Genomic DNA, 22,978 nt, shown 5'->3' on the forward strand with positions numbered 1-22,978 from the left:
TGTCATTGGTAGACAGGTTTCTGACGAAAAGTGCTCCTTTAATTAATATTCCATTGTGGGATGGTGTAGCTTGCCAAGAAGAACAGATCTACAAGCTAACAACACGTCACAATGTGACACCTTGTTGCTTGTTGATCTGTTATTTTTGGCAAGCGGCACCGTCATACTACAGACAGAGTACAGGTGAGATGAGGCTTTAGTAGAAGACACGGTAGGATCTAGGACAGAACAGAGACAAGATAAGGAGAGCGTGAAGGGATTTTCTTGCTTCAATTTTCAATTTCAATTCAATTGCATTGATGTGTAGCCTAGCAATGTCTCTTTACCATGACAGAATGAAATATACAGTAGGGATTGTCCGGAGCTTAAAGCTTAGACAAATAGGCCCGTCTCCAGACGGTCCCTGATTCCAAAATCCATAACCTGTCTTAGAATGATACGTGATGACAAAAATAAACAACAAATATTATATATCGTATTATAAACTGCTCCAGAAAAACATTTCTGTTCTCTGCTCTCATTCGAGGCACACATTGCAGCGGTCACTCAATCCTGTAGGTTTACACTCTATAACATTCTAAGGATCAGATCCTTCTTCACCCAGGAGTCAGCCCAGCTCATTATCAGTCATATCATAACTTGACTTCTCTAACTCGCTCTTTACTGACCTTCAAGCATGTGCACTTAAGCCCCTCGCTTGTCATTCAACCAGCCCAAATGTTTACGTCTCTCCATGTCTTCTCTTCCCCCTCCATTGGCTCCCACTTACTGCCCGCACAAAAATAGAACAAAACCTACAAAAGCAGCCAAAGGTATGGCACCCCCATATCTTCAAAGCCTCATCAAACCCTACAACCCCTCGCCCCGATAGTCAACAAATGCTTTGAGAAGCTGGTGAGGGAATACATCTGCTCCACGCTACCTGCCTCGCTGGACCCGTGGCAGATTGCATACCAAAAAACAGACCCACCGATGACACCATTGCCATGGCTCTCCACACCGTCCTCTCGCAGGTGGACAACAAGCTGCTGAAGGACAAATATGTACGTATACTGTTCGTGGACTACAGCTCAGCATTCAACACCATTGTCCCAGCAAAACTTGACACAAAGCTCAGAGACCTAGGGCAACACCCAAGCATGTGCAACTGGATACAAGACTTCCTGTCCAGCCAACATCAGGTGGTGAGAATGGGCAGCATCACATCTGACCCCCTGACCCTCAACACCGGAGCACCCCAGGGATGTGTGCTGAGCACTCTCCTCTACTCCTTGTACACGTATGACTGCACAGCCACACATGACTCCAACACCATCATAAAGTATGCGGACGACACAACAGTGATAGGCCGAATAGTCAACAATGACGTGTCTGACTAGATGAGATCACCTCACTGGCACTCTGGTGCCGGGAGAACAACCTCGCCATGAACGTTGACAAGACCAAGGAGCTGATCGTGGACTTCATGAGGCACGGAGAGATCATGTGCCCATCCTCATCGATGGCGCTGCAGTGGAAAGGGTCAGCGAGTTAAAGTTCCTCGGAATACACATCGAGGAGGACCTTAAATGGGAGACACACACCACACACGACTCAGCAGCCACTGTACTGACTCCTCCGCCTGAAGAAGTTTGGAGTAGGACACCGCATCATCAGGCTGTACTACAACAGCTCAGTTGAAGGCGTTCTATCAGGCTGTGTTAACTTACCGCCTGGTATGGAAACTGTACGGCCCGAGAAAAGATTGCGAGCTCCCTGTGGGCAAGCATATGATTCATGGACAAAACACACAAGAACATGACAAATAAATACATCCATAAACAGGAGAATTAATCAAACTGTATATGCTGCCTGTCAAGTTTGGTTGGACATATTACTACACAACTCATATTTATGTGTGTTAGCCACAGTGAGGTTTGCTTATTACTGTACACAACTCATATTTCTGTGTGTATCCACAGTGAGTTTTACTTATTACTGTACACAACTCATATTTCTCTGTGTTAGCCACAGTGAGTTTTGCTATGTGTGCTGTGCATTGTTCTTACAGTTCAAAACAATGGACCTGTTCAATTAATGTTTCATGTTCATTATTTTGATACACCACCTCTGATGTTGAAACAGAATAATTCTAATGATGTTTGGTCATTTATGTTTTCAATTTCATCCTTGAAAATAGAGACCTTTTTGGCTGCATTTTTCTTTACTTTATATTTTCATGTTTTTGTTCAATTGCTTGTCATTCTGATATGGTGCTTTACCTGACACACAAAGACAAGCTACATGGTGTCATAGAATTCTGTTAACAATAAAAATATGATTTCTCGAATATGTCAGTTATTCAGATGGATAATTCCAAATTGATAGATTGACTACCAGTGTTCTGATGGGCCACATTATGTGCCAAATGTTACTGCTTATGTTATACTGGGTGAATAAATGTTGGTGAAAAAGATTATAAAAAATGCAGAAAAAAATCTTGAAAAAGCACACAAAAAATGCACACGAGCACATTTTCACGCCCCCGCGCGACAGAGGGGGATCCGGCACCTTCTCTTGGACAAATTAAGCACGCGTGGCAAAATACCTGAGCACTGTGACTAATCCAAAACTAAGGAAACCTGTGATCCAGAAAGGCCACGGCCAGACAAGACAAGACAGGCTCAGATAGTGCGCAGGATGAGGTGAAATCTGAGCTACCTGTTACACTTTCTATCTGCCAATCTGCCAATTGTAGCAAGATAAGATAATGTAGTCAAAGCCCAGCGCAACATCAAGGACAAGCACCACCCAAGTCACAGACTGTTCAAACCCCTACAACGACAAGGGGGCCTAGTATCAAGAGCAGCACTACCAGGTTCTTGAACAGTTTTCACCCGGCGGCCGCCAGACTGCTGAACAAGGCATGAGCGGTGCTGTCAGGCTGGTCTCGGACCTTAGCTCTTGCTTGGACCTACCTGTGGATTATACAAGGGACAAGTGACTTGACTTTTTTTTTTCTTTGCTCTTCCTCATGGACCTACTTGCGGATTATGCAGTGTCAGTCTGCCTTATGTGGATTATGCGGTCGACACGCACTGACATTTTGCACCTTAATCCTATGTATGTAATGCACTGACTTTTGTATTTTTTATTGTGTGTTTTTTCTAGACCTTAACTAACATCCATAAGTATACTGTATCATGCACAGTATACTGCTGCTATGCTCACGCACCTTTATATCTTATCTCAGGTACCATGTGTGAATATGTAGATAACTTGTTTTGTTTTTTTGTTCTCTTGTTTGATTCCCCCCCTTCCTCTTCTTCCCTTTCTTTTCTTCTATGGAAATGACAACACTTCTGTGTTAACCTGTGAAAATAATTAAGCTGATTCCACTCCCGCTCACTCAGATCAGCTAAGGTATGGCACCCCCATATTATCTACGAATAAGCTGACGAAGGCCAACAGGGGGAACCGCATTCATTACCCTGTGACTGCTGCGGCATATGAAGTGCTTTGATGATTCAAGTTTCTTAGGATAAACCCCCTGAGATGTGCCATCTCGTTTTAGAGGAGGTCCCAACATAAATACATGTCACAATCGCTACATGTACACGGAGTAGACAAAACAAATAACTAGACAAACGAAACAAAAACAGACACACAATAACATTATGAACCTTGACAAACATCACAGCCTTAAAGGACAACTTTGTTTTTTTACAACCAAGGTTTATATTTTAGCTTGTAATTAAAGTAAATAAATGATGTGTGCTATTTTTTTTTTAATTTACTGCTTTCTATAGTTTTAGCAATTTTCGTGATATTTTTTACAGTGGGCGGGGGCATTCTGTCCGGTGGCTAAATATGCCATTTTTACACAATAAAAAAGGTCCTGTGGTCTTTGATGGCCAAATGTGAGTTATTGGGGGCTAGAAGAGCTACTGTAAATAATAATTAAGAAAACGCTGGGTTATTGTGTAAATAAAGACATATTTAGCCACCGGACAGAATGCCCCCGCCCACTGTAAAAAATATCGCGAAAATTGCTAAAACTATAGAAAGCAGTAAATTAAAAAAAAACAACACTCATCATTTATTTACTTTAATTACAAGCTAAAATATAAACCTTGGTTGTAAAAAACTAAAGTTGTCCTTTAAGATGCATAAAATCCAGTAATATTAACACATTCTGAAAATGGTATGTTCAACACAGTGACTAAAGAACAGTATTTATAGCTGAAAATAATAAACTTTAAAAGTTAAAGCACGTGTGGTTGTTCTTTTCATGTTTAGCATTGCTTTAAATCTGCGCCCCATGCAGTTTGTTTTTAGTTCAGCGCACCAAGCCTGTGGAGTGACTACATTTGGACTTGTGAAATAATATTAGGCTGTGGTTCTCACAGCGGGGGATGATTTGGTTGGTGTACTTACTGTCTGGCTGTCATTTACTTTACTTGTGTCTAAAACACTCAGTCATGGACAGCGATTAACATTTTTGCTATCTCTCTCTCACATCATGCATCACGCGGCGTGGGTGCTCAGCTTTCACCACGAGTCCTTGGGCTCAGACGCCCCCACTGTATCAGCGCCTACCTACGGTGTGACTCATCATTTAACCCATTCAATCCGGGAACGCATCTGTGTCATTTTCAGATTTCTTTGGCTATTCAAAAATAGCAGATATGCAAGCTCGTAGCGGGGCACGCGGTGCCACGCTGTGAGCTTCTAGATCCCATCTCAAAATATGTTGTTCCAGGGACCCCCCAGAAGCAAAGATCTGAGTAAGAATGTTGACTTAAAAAAGTAAATAATAATATACACACACATATACAGAGAGAGAGAGAGAGAGAGAGAGAGAATTTAAAAACTAGAAAATGTGCTCCTCAGAGCACAGGTCTCCGCCAGTACTGTTCCTGATATATTACATATTGTCACGTGTCACTTGACCAATGTTAGCTTGGCTGAGACGGACACACTGCTCACAGTAGACATGAGAAATAATTATCTCCGCCATACCAGAATGGCCGGGAGGCGGAGATTATGGTTGTGCCCCTGTCTGGCTATGTGTGCGTGTGTGCACGCACGTCTGTGAACAGCAAACAGCTCATTTCAGTCATCACTGGACCGATTGGCATGAAACTAAATCTGCACACACACACACACACACACACACACACACACACACACACACACACACACACACACACACACACACACACACACACACACACACACACACACACACACACACACACACACACACACACACACACACACACACACACACACACACACACACACACACACACGAACACAATGTTGGGTGTTCTCAGACGGACACATACAGAGACGGACGGAGAGGAAAAGATACTCTCCATTAATCCTGTCAATATTACATATTGTCACGTGTCACTTGACCAATGTTAGCTTGGCTGATGGATAGGTGTGTCTTACCTCACTTCCTACACACCTATGTATAGGACTCTATTTCATCATGCGTCTCGCTAGCCAATCAAAGCACACCCTTTCAACATATTGTCACGTGTCACGTGAAGCTTGACCAATGTTAGCTTGGTGGACACACGGAAGGACGAGAACGAAAACATAGTCTCCTGGCGGAGACAACAAAATAGCAGATCTACAAACTCTGTGCCAGGCTATAAGCTTGTATATCTGCTATTTTTTAATAGCTAAAGAAACCTAAAAATGACACACAGATGCGTTTCCCGGTCTGAATGTGCTAATTACTTTCACGACATTTCTACAGCACACGACAGTTTCAGCAATGAAAGCCGAGGAGGCTGGGAGTGCGTCTCTCTAAAGATCTCACATGGGCCACAAACAGCAACAAAAGGCTCACGGACGAGCTGCCTCAGGCAGCCGAAGACTTTCAGCTGAGCCCCCGCATCCTCAGGATAGACTGAACTTTGTTTATTTTCACGGGGAAATGCAGGTGTCATTATTGCACACAGTAAGCACGAAAAACAGGACTGGTACAGGTAAGAGTGGAGAGACACTGTACAGGCTGAAGATGGAAAAAAATGCAATAAAGATAAGAATAAAGACTTAACGAGTAAACTATTAATAAATATAACTATAAAAGTGCACTCCTCAGAGCCCAGATTTCCGAGTCAGTCGTGGGATGCAGCCATCAGGACACGAGGAGGCTGGGAGTGGGATTTTCACGGGGGCAAAAAGTGAGTGTGCCCCTATGGACAGAAGTTAAAGTGTCATGGTGAAAAAAACAACATATGCCAACAGTTCAGCAGTGGTCAAATAGGCAACATAATTATCATTACATTCGGCTTAGAAAGTAATGTCAAGTGGCTAGCATCAACTGGAGTTTTCCAGATAAGTAGCACTTATCTACTGGTTTACAAGGTAAAAGAAAGTGGGTGAAATTTGCTTTCGTACATCGTTCCCATCGCAACGTTATTTCCATGTGCCATATATATCGTTCCAATTTCATAATGTAATGCCAAGTATGCACTTCATGCTTCTGTGTTTTATGCCATTGTATTGTGTGTATTCAATTGAACATTATGAAGTGGTCAAGCTGAGAAATAATGAATAATGTGCACACACAAAATACATCTGACTGCCCCTCCTCCTAGCCAAGCTTCAGTGATGAGCAATTTAAAAGCTTTGGGTTTTTTTTCCTCCAGAAAACAGAAACCATTAACAAAACAGAACAGTCAATTATGATAACTTAACAATGATTATTGTGCAGTAAGCTCAGAGTCATATCACACACCATATGCAGAGGTGGAATAAGGAGAGCCAGAGGACCCCCACTTAGATAGATGCTGTATTGTCCTTACGGAAATTCATTTTGTACCAAGCAGCCATCAGGATAAAAAAAAAAACACAAAACATTATTGTAATTATTAATTACAGAAAATGAACACGATTAAAAAAAATTACGCATTTTAATCACGCTTACTTCTTGCAGTTTTCTCACTGGACGAGTTTCAGGCGTACCGATCATACCGCTGGTCCGTTTATTATTTTGGCCAAGGATATTGAGGGAGAATTGGACTGAAGGGGTCTCTCTTATTTTAATTTGTTTAATCAATATGGACTAACTAAATTGTTGGTAGTGTTATGGCCTTTGAAGCAACATAAGTTTTGCCTTAATGTATGTGTGTGTGTGTGTATGTGTATGTGTATGTGTATGTGTATGTGTGTGTGTGTGTGTGTGTGTGTGTGTGTGTGTGTGTGTGTGTGTGTGTGTGTGTGTGCGCGTGCGTGCGCGTGTGTGAGAGAGAAAGACATAAACCCCACTGTACTGGAAAGAATCAACTCAAAACCAAATGTAATGCTATCATTTGGCCCTACAGCATACACCGTGGCAGAATACCTGAGCACTGTGACTAATCCAAAACTAAGGAAACTTGTGATCCAGAAAGGCCACGGCCAGACAAGACAAGAGAAGACAAGACAGGCTCAGACAGACAGCGCGCAGGATGAGGTGAAATCTGAGCTACCTGTTACACTTTCTATCTGCCAATTGTAGCAAGATAAGATATCAGAGCCAGAGGCACATACGATACTTCACACAGATTACAAACACCCAAGGACAAGGAGAGTTTGAAAACATGACTAGATTTGTAGCCGTTGTTGTGACAGGAAATTGATGTACAAATGAATACAACCACCTTAAAGACTACTCGTTACATTAGCAGTCTCACATGATTAGACAAGTGAGTGACTTCATTTGCAATATAAGTTAACTACTAAAAACAACGATAGCTGTGAACCTTTTGTACTACTCAGCAGGTTAATTTATATTTGCATCATGATATTTGTCATGATTGTTTTTCCTCTCTCTCTCCCTCTACGGGTCGACCCCCCTTCTTCTCATTTAAAACAAATACTGTATTCATTCTCAGACAACAAATTGTTTAATAGACCTCAACCACTTACAATTGTATATCCACAGAACAGAACAATTCTGAAATGTTCTATAATGTTAGAGGTGCTATCTTTCTATTATTTTTGATTATTATTGGACAATAATAATAATAAGCTTTATTTGTTACACAAAAACAAAAACATAATAAACAGCCATTAAATAAAGAAAATAAACCACATCCAAAAGGTATCAAAAAGAGATCATATAAGTCAAATAAAACAATTAAAATTAATAATTACATCTTTTTAATCAACACCTTTTTAATATAGGTTTTCATTACTTGTAATTATTTATTTGCCATTTCTAAACTGAGCTCTCGTACGTTGACAATAAAGAGCATAGTCTGTGAAGGTAGGTTTTCCAATTATAATTTGGGGGACTTTTGGAATGTTTAAAAGCCCTGCTATAGATAGATAAAATGACCCTCTAAGAGTGTCCATTAACCCATTAAGACCCGAGGCCGATTATTCAAATGTCTTGTAAATCCTAACAGTTTTCTGAAAAACGTATGTTTCTATATCAGTGGTGCTCAAATTTTTCCAGGTCAAGGGCACAAAAAATATATGTATTTGGCTGCGTACCTTCATCTCAAAATACTTTGTTCTAGTAGGGACCCCCAGAAGCAAACATTTGAGTTAGAAATGTTCGCTTTATAAATATTCAAAGATTGGCACAAAATGTAACTATATTTTAAAACAAAAATACCAGATCTACAAGCTCATAGCGTGGCACGAAGTGACACACTATATCTGCTATTTTTTTAAATGTATTTGTTTATATCTGCTATTTTGTATTAATAATCTAAATCAAAGTAACTGTAAAATAAATGTTGAGTAAATGCAAAGTAACTGATAACTAAAGCGGTCAAATAAATGTTGAGTAAAAAATATTTGCCTCTTAAATGTGGTGGAGTAGAAGTATCAAAATATGTAGCCTATTCAAGTAAAGTAAAACTACCTCATTGTACTTAGCCTGACAGTTCTTTAAGGTAGGCTATTCTACTTAGTTTCAGTGCTTTAAGGTAGGCTATCCTACTTAGTTTCAGTGCTTTAAGGTAGGCTATTCTGCTTAGTTTCAGTGCTTTAAGGTAGTCTATTCTGCTTAGTTTCAGTGCTTTAAGGTAGGCTATCCTACTTAGTTTCAGTGCTTTAAGGTAGGCTATCCTACTTAGTTTCAGTGCTTTAAGGTAGGCTATCCTACTTAGTTTCAGTGCTTTAAGGTAGGCTATCCTACTTAGTTTCGGTGCTTTAAGGTAGGCTATCCTACTTAGTTTCAGTGCTTTAAGGTAGGTTATCCTACTTAGTTTCAGTGCTTTAAGGTAGGCTATTCTGCTTAGTTTCCACCAGTGACTCAGCATAAACATTCTCCTTTTGCAACATTGACAGGACATAAACTTTATTGGATCCAAGCTGTTCTCCATCTGTCCAATGCAACACTAATGATGAAGTAAAAGTATCAATACTGCAATGTGGAAATACTCTGTTACAAGTAAATGTCTGGAATTCAAAATTGACTTGAGTAAAAGTACAAAAGTATTGGTATCAAAATGTACTTAAAGTACCAAAAGTATTGAGTACTCATTATGCAGAATGTCCAATTTCACAAGTTTGTATAAAATGTGTAATTCTTTTGTTGTTCAAAATAGCAAATCTACAAGCTCTGAAAGCTTGCATCGTGAAGCAATTGTGAGCTTGTAGATCAGCTATTTACAAATGGCCGAAATGTATATATGGCTGAAGTGGTTAATGTATGTTTTGTAATAATAATCAAAATCTACAAAGTAACTACAGTAGTAACACATTTTCTTGTAATTGTGGTGGAGTAAAGGTAGTTACACTATTTGCCTCTGAAATTAAGTGGAGTAAAAGTACAGAAAATTGGAAATACTCAAGTAAATTATTCAAATACCTCAATGTTACTAGTAGCCTACAGTCCTTGAGTAAATGTACTTAGTTACTTTACATCACTGGTAGACGTCTGTCTACCAGTGATGTAAAGTAAAGCAATAAGCAATTGCTGTCATTAAGCAATAAAAAAGCCCCATAAGCTGAATTGCACTTGATTTATACAATTAGTTGCGCACCGGTGTCTCACCGAAAATAGACGATCACAGGCAATATCCAGGTATTAAATGAGGCTTAACGGGTATGAATATGTCAGAAGTATAAATGTGTGAACAAACCATACCTGAAAGGATTAAGTTGATCAGTAAAAGTAGGACTGATTTCTCCAGCCTGGTGCGGAAAACTTTGCCTTCTTCACTCATGGTCCGTCCGTTACTATATATAACTCTATGGTTCCGACGGGCTTTGGAAACAAGCTGTAGGTTCTCGGTCAGATATTCCTTGCAGAGCCTGTCAGTGTCATATTATATGACTTCTATGATAGTCAGTAGAACAACAACGATGACAGACAAGCTGTCAGTCCGCCTTCAGGTCATAATAACTCAGATATCAGAGGCAGAATGAAGCAGAAACGAACAGGTTCTCAAAGACATGCAGCCGCGACTAATTAGGATCTGATAGAATATCCTCTCTGTGTCCTGCTTTCTATCTGCTCTCTGTAGCTCCTCTGTTCCTCTGTGTCCCTGGTAGAGAGACACTAGCGGACTCTCTCTCTCTCTGTGTGTGTGTGTGTGTGTGTGTGTGTGTGTGTGTGTGTGTGTGTGTGTGTGTGTCTCTCTCTCTCTCTCTCTCTCTCTCTCTCTCTCTCTCTCTCTCTCTCTCTCTCTCTCTCTCTCTCTCTCCCTCTCCCCCTCCTCTCTCTCCTTCTCCCTCTCTCCCTCCCTCTCACTCTCTCTCCCTCTCTCTTCCCTCTCTCTCTCACCCTCTCCCTCTCTCTCTCCCTCCCTCCCTCTCACTCTCCCTCCCCCTAGCTCTCTCTCCCTCTCTCTGATTTTCATTCAAGTCAATTCTGTACTTTATTGGCATGATAAACTGTTTAAATTGCCGAAGCAAAAGCAACTGTGAAATAATAAAAACTAAAAAATGTGCCTCTCTCTCTCTATATATATATATATATATATTTATGCTTTACTGGCTTGACATTTGAGATTTGACAAATGTTCCCAAACCACAATTATAATTTAATGAAAACATGGTCTGTGTCTGTGTCCTTCACTCATGGTCCTTTGGTCCGTTACTATAAATAACTATATGGTTCCGACGGGCTTTGGAAACAAGCTGTAGGTTCTGATGGTCCATTGTGGAACCGTGGGCCGTCAACCTTTACTTTATAGAGTGTGGAGCACAGCCCAGCAAGAAGGAAGGCCTTGATAGCCACAGCGTTGATATACTGAATGTAATAGATAAGAACTTCAGAATTCTCCAGGCGCTCAACCGAACGCTTGTTTGCATGCAGACTTTGATGTGGAGCGAATTGCCTTCGTGATATATCAGGTCGTATTGTTTTAATATCATTAATTTGCTGTTCTTTTATTCACATAGTATAAAGGGAATCTCCCTTGTTTGTCAATAAAGATGCCTTGCGCATGTGAACGGTAATTTCTGTGTACAGTATGTCGTCTATAAACTGGACTTTAGGGTTTTATTGAACCAAGAGTGACAAGTCTGCCACGGCACATCAGTTCTCGGTCACATGTTCCTTGCAGAGCCTGTCAGTGTCATATTATATGACTTCTATGATAGTCAGTAGAACGACAACCAAGCCGGCAGGTCATATTAACTCAGATATCAGAGGCTGAATGGATCAGGGAGAACCTGGGGCGCCATCGGGACCGCGCTAACCAATATACCCCTGTCACCATGATGAGGGCGATGGCGTATGTTTAGCCACGGAAGCCACCCGTGGCGCAGGTCCGGGTCAGGACGGCAGCCAGTCAGCCGTCTCCAGTCAGGACGAGGAAACTGTTGGAGGAGAACCCCCTGAGCCGCTCTGGCGGCCCCAGTCTCCCCACAGCACCGCAGGCAAGGAGGGAGGACATCTCCAGTCGGAGGACCTGACCTCCGGACCAATCGGACACAGTAGCCTGAATGCCCTAGTACATTGGTTCTCAAAGTGGGGTCCTTGGGGGGGTACCAGGGGGTCCCCAGCAAAATTAGTTAATATAACGTCACAATCATTTGAACCACTTCAACCATATTTTATACTTTTGGCTATTCAAACATAATTTTCAAAAACATTTTAGATGGGGGGTCCGCAGCCAAATACATATCATTTTGGCGGTGCTTGACATGAAAAAGTTTGAGAACCACTGCCCAAGTAGGAGCGACGTCGGATTCGAAGTGTGCAGCCCATTGGTACCATGTCAAGCACCCAAGGGCCCTGCCATGCGTGTCCATGGTCTGGCCTCCTTGGAAGGGTGGAAACGCCCCCGCACCTTAGTCCAGCACTCACGGAACGCCACAGGACAGGTGGGGACAAGCAGGTCATCAGCGGCCGGCTCTCCCCACTCGAGTAAATAAAGCAATAGCCAGCACTCGGAAGTCCTTCTGGTATTTTTAATTCATATGCACGGACAACACAGCACACACGGACGCGTTTCGGCGTCAAGCCTTCCTCAGTGTGTAAGCACCCCACTCGAGGCCAAAGGCCGTCGCCACCTCTCCAAGAGGGCACACATGGCGTACGGCGCGCTAGCAGCTGGCACCGGGCCCACCGATCCAACACTGCTAGTGCGGTAGTGGGCAAAAGACCCCGGCCGTAGATGGTGCCCCCCGGAAAACAGAGGCACTGTCAGCAAACTCCAGCTCCTTTGGGGCATGAATGGAGAAAACGTCATCCTCCTCTTCCTCACCCACCGCGCTCACTGCCTCGCGCAGGGCAGCCGCCTCACGGCCGAACCGGTCCAAGGCCGGCTTTTTTTGGGGGAGGGGGCACCCAGAGCAGCCGCAGGGGGACCCCGCCGTCGGTCAGAAAATTGCTGACGGTCCACCGTACCCGAAGGCCGCTATCCCGAGGCCTCTGTGAGACCAAGGCCTACATGTTTCTGTACAGAGCCAAGAGCATACGGTCCCTTAGGATGACTCAATGCGTGCAGCCTGCAGGGTCCTCATATGCCAAGTCATGTCAGGCAGACAAAAGCCATCGTGATACAATACACAAGTGAATTAACAACGTCTAAGGCTTGCAAAGCGTGGAAAACAACAGCGTAGGACCCTTTTTTGTATATATTCACCAAAGAACAAACCCACCGTATATACCACCGAGCGTATACAGGGGTTTAAACACTGTAACCCAACACACACAAGCTCCCAGCCGTAAACGGGGTGTGTACAGAACGAAGGTTACGCATACAACCATGGTTAAACACTGCAAATCGACACGCGCGCTGGATTATGGGCTCTTAGCTGCATACGGGGCAAAAGGCAGAACAGTGTGTACGTTACCAACACACCTGCTGTTTTTATAACTTATCAAGAAAAGGCCCACTGTATATTATCCAAGCTAATATGGGGGTCTAACCACTGTGACTTAACACACACGCCCGCTCATAAGCTCTCAGCTGTAGAGCTACACCTGCTGCATATACTGTCACTCGCCTATGTATTAGCCCGTGGCCTCACACAGGGAGGATAAAACAGTGTATATTCCTCTTCTACTTACCAAGCCCCCCCCGCCCCCCTATAAAGCTTTGCTTATATGGGGGCAAAACACTGTAATGCAACACTCACACTCTTTTGTTAGCCCCTAGCCGTGGCACATCCCCGTACACGGATTAATCTTTAAGTCTACCTCGGATATATTTTGGAGTGATCCAATATAGCGCTACATAACCATAAGAGAAGAAAGATCTATGTTGTTAAGATATACATTGTGTACAGAATCATGCACTTTTGATGTGTCGACATGATACTGTCACAGTGGAGAGAGTGAATCTTAATAGTCACTTATATTTTCTCTTCTAGCCACTGAAATAATAGGCCTGAAATTAATCACTTTCAAGATGGCGTTCAATAACTAACTTTGTTAGTCAAAGTTGTTCAAAATTGTCCAAAATGATGGTCAACATTTCGAAAATACAATCTACAAGCTCATTTAGCCAACATGTAGATCGCTATTATATATATATATATATATATATATATATATATATATATATATATATATATATATATATATATATATATACCCTAAGGCTTAAGCGGTTAAACTGTTTATCACTTTCCTGGGGACCATCTGGAACCCTTTAGGACCCCTGGTTTGGGAAAGGGAGAGAGACACAGCAAACCGTGTCCCTTAAAAGTCAGTCACAGCAAAGCCGAAGCTTGTTTCCATTGTGGTCCATTAAAACAATGAACACCCAACCAAAATACATAACACAGACAGAGAGAGAGAGAGAGAGAGAGAGAGAGAGAGAGAGAGAGAGAGAGAGAGAGAGAGAGAGAGCGCACAACAGAGGAACAGATAGAAAGACAGACAGACAGGGACAGAGAGAGACTATAGATCTGCATAACTAATTTAGGCTAATTTAGGCTCTTCTGATTATAACTCAGTGACTTAATTTGCAATATAATTGCTACATTTTCACAAACAGTGATAACTGTGAACCTTTTGTACACAGCTGTTTCATTTATATTTGCAGGTCGGACCTTGTCATGATAAAAAAAAAACTTTCTCTCTGCACTGGTCCTCCCACTTCAAAACGATTCTGGCGCTGCTTCTTCTCATTGAAAACACATAATGTATTTTTCTATTGAATATGCAATGTGTTCTGAAACAATGTCTGTGTGATACTGAACACCTTTGGGAGCATTATAGCAGTGTGTGGACTCCATGTTTCATCTGTTGTGCACATGCACCAGCAGTGTGTATTCGATTTCAGTGCTCACTTTTTCATGTCAAGGACTCTGACTGCAATTAACCCCCATCTGAAGATATGCCAGGGAGACAGGGACCCCACACAAGATTTGCCTTGTTAAAATGTGAAGTTTTTGAAAAATAGCACTCTCTTTTTTTTCTTTCTTTTTTTTTATATGGTGGTACTTTTTTCTTGACGTTTAAATCCAATAGACAATGTGGAACATAGTCACAATTACTTTGCACTATTAAAGAAATGGCATCATTAGAATTAACATCTCCAAAATCAGAAAAATCACATTTGAATTCCATAATTTTAACAGCAAATCATTGTATTTTATAGGGGGCACAAGAAACACATTATGTCCACCTTAAAAAAACAAATATTTTGACAATAATGCAGGAATGAGTCATCAATGTGCATTGTTCAAAATGTGGCAGCCAGAGTTTTAACTAAAACTAAGATGAGAGAACATTTAGCTTCACTGCATTGGCTCCCAGTTGTTTTTGGGATTGATTTTAAAATTGTTTTATTTGTTTATAAAGCTCTCAATCTGGCACCTTCCTACCTCTATGACACTGCCTGCCTAGATATGTTCCAAACCGCCCCCCTCAGGTCTTCTATTGCTGACCTGCTCTAAGTGCCTACAATGACTTATAAAAAACACGGTGAAGCAGCATTCTGCTTCTACGGGCCGACGGCTTGGAATATACTTCCTTTATACTTATCTTTGCTTTTGAAACCAAAGGTTACTGGACATTCAACACGTTCACAAACACACATTAGATATACCAGTCCACGTAGGAGCAGTGAACAAGGAAAGACTGCTTTCATGTAGTATCAGGCATGCAAACACCCCCGAGGTGAAAAAGGTGACAACATGTCACTTGTTTTCTTTCGGGTCAGGTGTCACTCAATTGCCCTATTTGAGTTCAAAAAGGTGACTGTATCTGAAAAGTGACACTTTTGCATGTCTGAGTATGCTCCACACAAATGGAACAAACTACAGGACTCTCTGAAACTGGTGCGATTGGTCTCAATAGAGACATTTAGGGTGCTTCTTGAGGACACACTACATAGTGACTGCCCCTGTTTCATGTAACACTATGTTTATTTGCATCTGTGACATTGAGTTGTGATTCAAATGTTATTTATTGTTTATCACAGTATGTATGTATTTTATATGCTGTTAGCAGGGCGTCCTTGAAAAAGAGAGCTTGCTCGCAATGGGCTTCCCTGATTAAATAAAGGAAAAAGAAAGTTTTCATTCTAGAGGTAGCATATAATCAGCATAGAGAGTGAGAGGCATAATACATTTATCCTTATTCACAGCAGGCCATCGTCTGACAGGTGGCTTGTATCCTGTCAGGGGATATTCAGCCTTGGGAGTCTAGTCTACTTTGCATCCCGTCATTGCCAAAACATCTTCAGAATATATTTGTTTGTAATTTCCCTGCACTTGCCACAAATTCGAGATAGATTTGCAATAAAGTGTGAAGGGTGTTCTGGTTGAAGTGATTCGTTCTTGCCTATTCTGTAGCTGTTTTCAAAGCAACTGAACATTAAACACATGGACCCTAGTGTCCCTTTTCTGGGGTGAACATTGGCCGATTAAGAAGCTGTAGTAGAGTGTGAGCTTGTAGATTCTATAATAGACCCCTGTGTGTATTTAATTGGTCGGTGTTGGTCGGTGTATGTTTTGTAATAATCTAAATCTTGGGTACAACACTTGAGTAAATATACTTAGTTACTTTCCACCACTAGAGGCCAGCAAATTGATAAATGTGTTTCAGGCTACCCTAAGGCAAGCCAGTAGAGTAGTTAACGAACCATGTTCACATGCCCTACTAGCCAATGCCGTCTGGGAGAAGGTTCTCGATCCCCAGCTGGAAGTTAATCAGATTTTTAAAATAATTTATCACTGTGTTACAAGCCTGGCCTAGGGGAATCGACCACAATCACCAGCAACCAGAAGATACAGCATTTGAAAGAGTTGTATTTTACATAGCCTACAGTATGAGACTTCAGGGTAGTATGACGGCAAAATAAGTAACAAAATAAGCTAAACAGAAACCAGCTTAACCAGATTAACTTGCAAAGTGCACTCCTTGGAGTGCTGATCTCCACCAGACCGGGTTGGCTACCCAAGGCCTGCAAACTTCTAAAGTCAATAATAACCAATCAGAATGTAATATGAAAAGTCTGACTGTGACATCTTGACCAGATGACTACAGAGAGAATGTGTACCGATTTGAGTGAGTGTAGGAGTAGTAACAAAAACTGTGTTTTGAAGAAAACACAAAATGGCGGCAAATCTTGACAGGAGAACATGTGCGTGGCTTATATGGGCAGTTGTGTCATGATCCAAGGAATCCAGGGGAAAAATGTTTTTATTGTACAACCTCCGGTTTGAGAATAATAGGCCTGTTATAGTGCCACCATGAGGCCGATTTGACAACTCTGGGGTGGAGGTTCTTCCTTAGCATAGACTGGGAGTGTGCATGCCAAGTTTCACATCTATTGGTCCAGCAGAGCCTGAGATTAGCTGCTCTCAGGCAAACAAACACGCACATTTGTGCTCCAAAAAAGAGCACAAATACTGGCCTGCTGGGAAGTCCCTCTTCTGTACAGTGCACACCACAGTATCTACAAGGCCCCTACCTCAAGGGTCTTACTGTCCCCAGTGATCCAATCATCTGTTCCCCTGTCAGGGGTCTCACTGTGAGACACCGGACCAACTGCGGTTAATATATTAACAGACACACTAGATGCTTTATCAGAAAAAGAGGTTGCACATCAACAATGGGTTTTCTAAGTGGAGTGCTAGACCCAAAATCCAGTATACACATCAAAAGTAGGAATTTAAAAAATCCCAAAAAGGTAGCACATCCAACATTTCAAATAAATGGAGGACAAAGTACTCAAATTTTCATTTTTTGCCAATTGTTTTATTGGCACACACCAATAAACAAACACTTACGCGTTTGGGCTATGAGCCTTTATCAGAGCAACACTAGAGGCTTTGGCGGACATTAAGTCGATGGAACCAATAGATTTTCAATGGAGAGCATCAGCACCGCAGCCGCACAGTGCAGGATGGATACGGCGAGATTCTCCATCAGTCACTGTTGCTTATTTGCTTTTGTTTTAAAGTTATTTATTTTTCTTGCCTTTACTGATAGTTCACAGAGACAGAAGATCTATTTTACAAGGGAGCCCGGTTCAGGGTAGCAGCAGCACAAGAAGTTGCAATTTACAAAATAATAAACAGGAAACAGGGAGTGACATGCAGCAAAATTAAGTCCACCGGGCCCAGGAATCAAAGCTGGGACTCTCTGCCAGGCATCAGAGCCTATTATGTTTCACATATTTTCACAGGTTTTATTGAGGGGATAGCCCCTTGAGATGCAGCTTCTAATTTCAAAGGGAGTCCCATATGGGGGAGGCATGCGATAATCCGACAGACCTTTTCTCCGACTATGTGGCATCCGCGTGCGGTTAGGGTTAGGGTGCGGGTTTGGTTCGGGTTTAGTATTGAAACGTCGGAGCGCTGCGCTGTCGGAGGAATGCGCTGTCGGACTAACGTACTGCACCCCCCATATGGTACGTGCCTTAACCACTCAGGTATCGGTGCCCAAGCCTATATCTGAAATGCGTATGAAGATGATTTAATTCAACTTTATGCTAATTTAATTGAATCGTGTAACGCATCTCAAACAGTCAGGGCCAGGACGAGTAGGACCACTTTCCACTGGTTATTCCACAGAGGACAAGTCATCGAATGAATATCAAACTCTCAGCAGAACAAGAATGAAACTGCTCAATGTTTCAGTAATACAGTATAACAATTCATGAAAGAAAAACAAATACCTTTTAATTCCAACTGACAATAATCTATACACAGATACACAGCACACGGGCAGACACACGGGCAGATACACAGATACACAGCAAATTTGTCGCTCTGTCGCTTTGTATCTGTGTTGCTCAACACGGTCGTTGACGTCATCAAGCGTGCGTCCGTCATCGGAGCCACAGTTGTAGTTTTGTATCTTTGTATCTTTTATGGACTTTTGTATCTTTCATGTCGATGGCTTCCATTGAAAATGAATGGTAGCATGTATCGAGAATTTGCCCGTGTGAAGGCAGCATTACAACAGCTCTCATAGAGACATGAATACAAGTCTGATGAGTCTGATGGCTTGCATCCAACATCCCCCATCCTAATCAGCCTGATCCTTCTTGTATAGACATCTGTGTTCCCAGTCCAGTTTATTGTCCAATTGCATGCCCAGATACTTGTAGCTCTGGACCACCTCCACATGCTCTCCCTCAATGGAAACAGGAGACAAGGGGGGAGCCCCCTTCTTCCTAAAAATCGACCACCATCTCCTTCGTTTTGGCAGTGTTGAGTAACAGGTTGTTCTGCTCACACTGCTAAATAACACTGTCAACCAATCCTCTGTACTCCATCTCTAGTGCATTGCAACCTTTAATGTGGTGAATCAAAAGATTATTATTTGCAGTCAAATACCACTAAACCACATAAGACAATTCTTGTGCATCATGCATAATGGACTCAAAACTTAAATTAGCTCTTCTTCATAGCAAAATAGTGAAATAAAGAACAACTTACCCTCTGCAGACTAAAAACAAAACTGCTGAGGCAGCTGGGGTAACACAGAAATGGCATACGGTACGATATTGCCTACTTTTAATACCTTTGTAGATTGTACCTGGAGTAATGAATACTTTTACACTCTTACTAATGTAAGGTTGGACCATATGACATTAATGTAAAGTATACGTATTACTTTACAAAAGGAACTGTGTACTTCTTCCACCACTGTTCAAATTTGAACCTTTACCGAATGTTATTTATTTTCATTCACTAGAGAACCTGTCGGAACGATATCCAGGTATTAAAATCAGTGTGCTGGTCGGTCGTACACAAATGCTTCTCAAGACAACAGAGCGAGCTGCCTCTGCTTTGTCACTGGACAGATTCATTGATCAGATTACCGAGTGGTCAGGGTCTGGCATTCAGAACACAGGTCTAAGTTCGGAGGGAGTATGAATGGGCTTGTCTGTCCGAAGTTTTTTCGGACTGGCCAACCAAAACATTTTAAATCCCTCCGGGCTATAGGATCTCTGAACTCTACACACAGCATTGACCAGAGCGCATAGGGCAGCCTGAGGCGGGCAGAGAGAGGGAGAGAGAGAGAGGGGTGCAATTCTAGCTGCACTTCTATGCGTTGCATTGCTTATTTCTCACCTCCAATGTTTTCAGATACATCTTTTTAATGTACTGTTTAAGTTTAAAACGAGTAATGCACCGTCTGGCCCGTCATCTTGCGTTGGATAAAGAACTTACAGCCCAAGAGTGTCTCCCTAGGTGCGAGTGGAGAAATGTGAGGTATGGGAATCAAACAGGTGAGCGAAATCAAGAGATTCATTTATATTCATAAGATTCGACATTTAGGGACTTCTGACATAAACATACACAAAAATGGATTTCTTTAAAAAAAACAAATGGCTAATGATAGATATGTCCTCATTAAGACCGTGGGTATGCTCTAAAAGTGTGAAAAACGTATTTTTAATTTCACGCCGGGGGGAGATTTGGCCCATCGGCTGCTATTTACTTCCCACTGTCCTGAGGTTGCATAATAGCATTTCACTCCGGTGGTGATGCAGTGCTAAAATAAATCTTGTAAATGCCGGTCTATATGTAGTTCCCCCCCACCCCCCAATGTTTTCACTCGTTACTGCACGTGTTTTATAGTACTGGTGTGTGTGGTGTACATAGTTGAGCAGCAGATCTCAGTAGAATAATCTCTCGTGTTTTGCTGTGTGTGTGTGTGTGTGTGTGTGTGTGTGTGTGTGTGTGTGTGTGTGTGTGTGTGTGGTGTGTGTGTGTGTTTGCCCTTATGTTCTGGGTGCCGGCTTATGTCTTCTTGTTTTAGACAAAGTTTAGTTCATTCAGAACATTCTTCGTACATTTGTTATCCTTGACTCCTTTTTCGACCGCAGCTTTTAAAATATGTTACACCCTCCATCCCCTAGAACTTCTTAGTCATAACAACTCAAATTAATTATGATCTATGAACACAAAGTTTTGAACTCTTCCTCCGTGGATACGGCGCCCCATCTTTAACAAATACAAAAACAAACTTAACTAAACTGAATTGAACTGAACTGGACATGATGTCTGCTCTTTAGAAAAATGCACAACTTCATTTTGTCTTTTTAGGATGCTTTTTGGGTGTTTTGGTGTGTTTTTTTAAAAATGTATTTTATTTATTTTTGCTTTTTATGATTAGGGCCCGAGCACTGCACAGTAGTGCGAAGCCCTATTGAAACTGCAATGATTATTATTATTTTACCGATAATGAATCGTGTTTTTGAGGGGCAATACGTACTCAAAAAGTTGCGAAACTTTGCACACACATCACAAGTGGCGAAAATGTACATATTTTAATCGTCTGAAAAGGGGGCGTGGCCTATTGGCTCAATAGACCAATTATTTGTTTACTAACATTGAGCCTGGACGCACAGGTGATTGTTTCACGCAATCAATTCCCAACCTGTTTCGGGGTGCACTGGTTTCAGCACACCCCAACCCCCTCTTGTGTGTGTTGGCTAGTGAGACGCGTCCTAACGAGACCTGATATAATGGGTTTCGTTGCGCGCATACTGGCTGCACGCAGCCAGTATGACGTCGTCTGTTAAGGGGTCTATAGCGCCCCCTACACAATAGCCCCACAATATGGTTTCATCTACATGTATGAAAATCGGTACACACCTGTATCATGTCGCGACTTACAAAAAAGTCTCTTGGAGCCATGACCTAAACCCAACAGGAAGACGGCCATTTTGGATTTATAGTGCATTTCACGCCATTTTCACGGGTTGTACTTTAACGAACTCCTCCTAAAAATTCGCTCAGATTACACAAAAGATATTAACGATGAAAAGTTATCAAAAGCTTGAGCTTTCGTAAAACGGCGTGACCGTGGCGAAGCGTCAAACTTCAACTCCAAACAGGAAGTGAAAATAGGCGATCTACAATTCCTATTGGCTGGGCTTTAAACAGCCATAACTTTGGTTCGCAGCATGCTACCAAGTGCAAATTTGGTATGTGGACTTAGACCACCAATAGGGATGAACTGTAATTTCTGAAGCCCCGCCCCCTCTGTCTTCCTATTGGCTGGCCTTTAAACAGCCATAACTCGAGTTTGCAGCATCCTACAGTGTACAAATTTGGTATGTGGACTTAGACCACCAATAGGGACGAGCTGTAATTGCAGAAGCCCCTCCCCCTCTGTCTTCCTATTGGCTGGGCTTTAAACAGCCATAACTTTGGTTCCCAGCGTCAAATACCTACGAAATTTGCTAGGTACACTTAGACGGCCAATAGGGACAGGCTGAAATTGCTTAAGCCCCGCCCACTCTGTGTTCCTATTGGCTGCGCTTTAAACAGCCATAACTCTGGTTCCCAGCGTCAATTCTCAAATACCTACGAAATTTGCTAGGTACTAGAGATGCGCGGACACGTCACCCGAATCTGCATGTCACCCGAATCCGCATGTACAAATTAATTATCCGCCCGTTATCCAACCGCAATAATTATATTATCCAATTTAAATATCCGCATCCGTACCAACCGTTTTTCCCCTATTAACTGTGTTCCGATTCCTAAGCTCCCGTTCTACAGTATACCTCCTCCTGTAGCCACTGCTCGGGGTACAGGTCTCTCATGGGGCACCGCCGTGTGGCGTTGCTGGAGCCCCCCCCCCCATCCTGGCGACCTCTTGGGGAGCGGCAGCTGCAAACAGCCTCCCTCCAAGAGCCTCTGCTCCTATGAGCCTTATATGAAGCTGGGGAATAATTCCTTCACACACGGAGCAGCTGTGGCAGGCCTGACATACAGTAACTGAAAAGAGAAAGAATTTCTTTACACTTTGAGCCAGTGGTGTAAAGTAACTAAGTACATTTACTCAAGTACAATTTTGAGGTACTTTTACTTTACTGTAGTATTTCCAATTGTCTATACTTTTACTTCTACTCCACTATATCTCAGAGGAAAATAGTGTACTTTCACTCCCCTACAATTATTTAAAAACTTTAGTTACTAGTTACTTTGCAGATTATATATGAATTATAAAACATACATTAACCACTTTAGCCCTGTTTTATACATAGGCTATTTGAAAATAGCAGATCTACAAACTCGCAACGCGTTGCGATGAGCTTGTAGATCTGCTATTTTCAAACATTGTAGTACTTTTACTTTTGGTACTTTAAGTACATTTTTA

The 22,978-nt window shown here is 42.0% G+C and overlaps 1 protein-coding gene across 1 annotated transcript in view; it reads right to left on the minus strand.

Moving 5' to 3' along the window:
- The window catches only part of rxfp2a (relaxin family peptide receptor 2a), a 126,111-nt gene extending 115,905 nt beyond the window's left edge, over positions 1-10,206 (minus strand). Inside the window, exon 1 of the mRNA XM_084073958.1 lies at positions 10,088-10,206. The gene's annotated coding sequence lies outside the window, so the exon portion shown is untranslated. The remainder of the gene's footprint in view (positions 1-10,087) is intronic.
- Between the last annotated feature and the right edge of the window lie 12,772 nt (positions 10,207-22,978).

This window comes from Gymnoscopelus microlampas (genome assembly GCF_963454915.1).
Source record: "Gymnoscopelus microlampas genome assembly, chromosome: 12".
Classification (NCBI taxonomy): domain Eukaryota; kingdom Metazoa; phylum Chordata; class Actinopteri; order Myctophiformes; family Myctophidae; genus Gymnoscopelus; species Gymnoscopelus microlampas.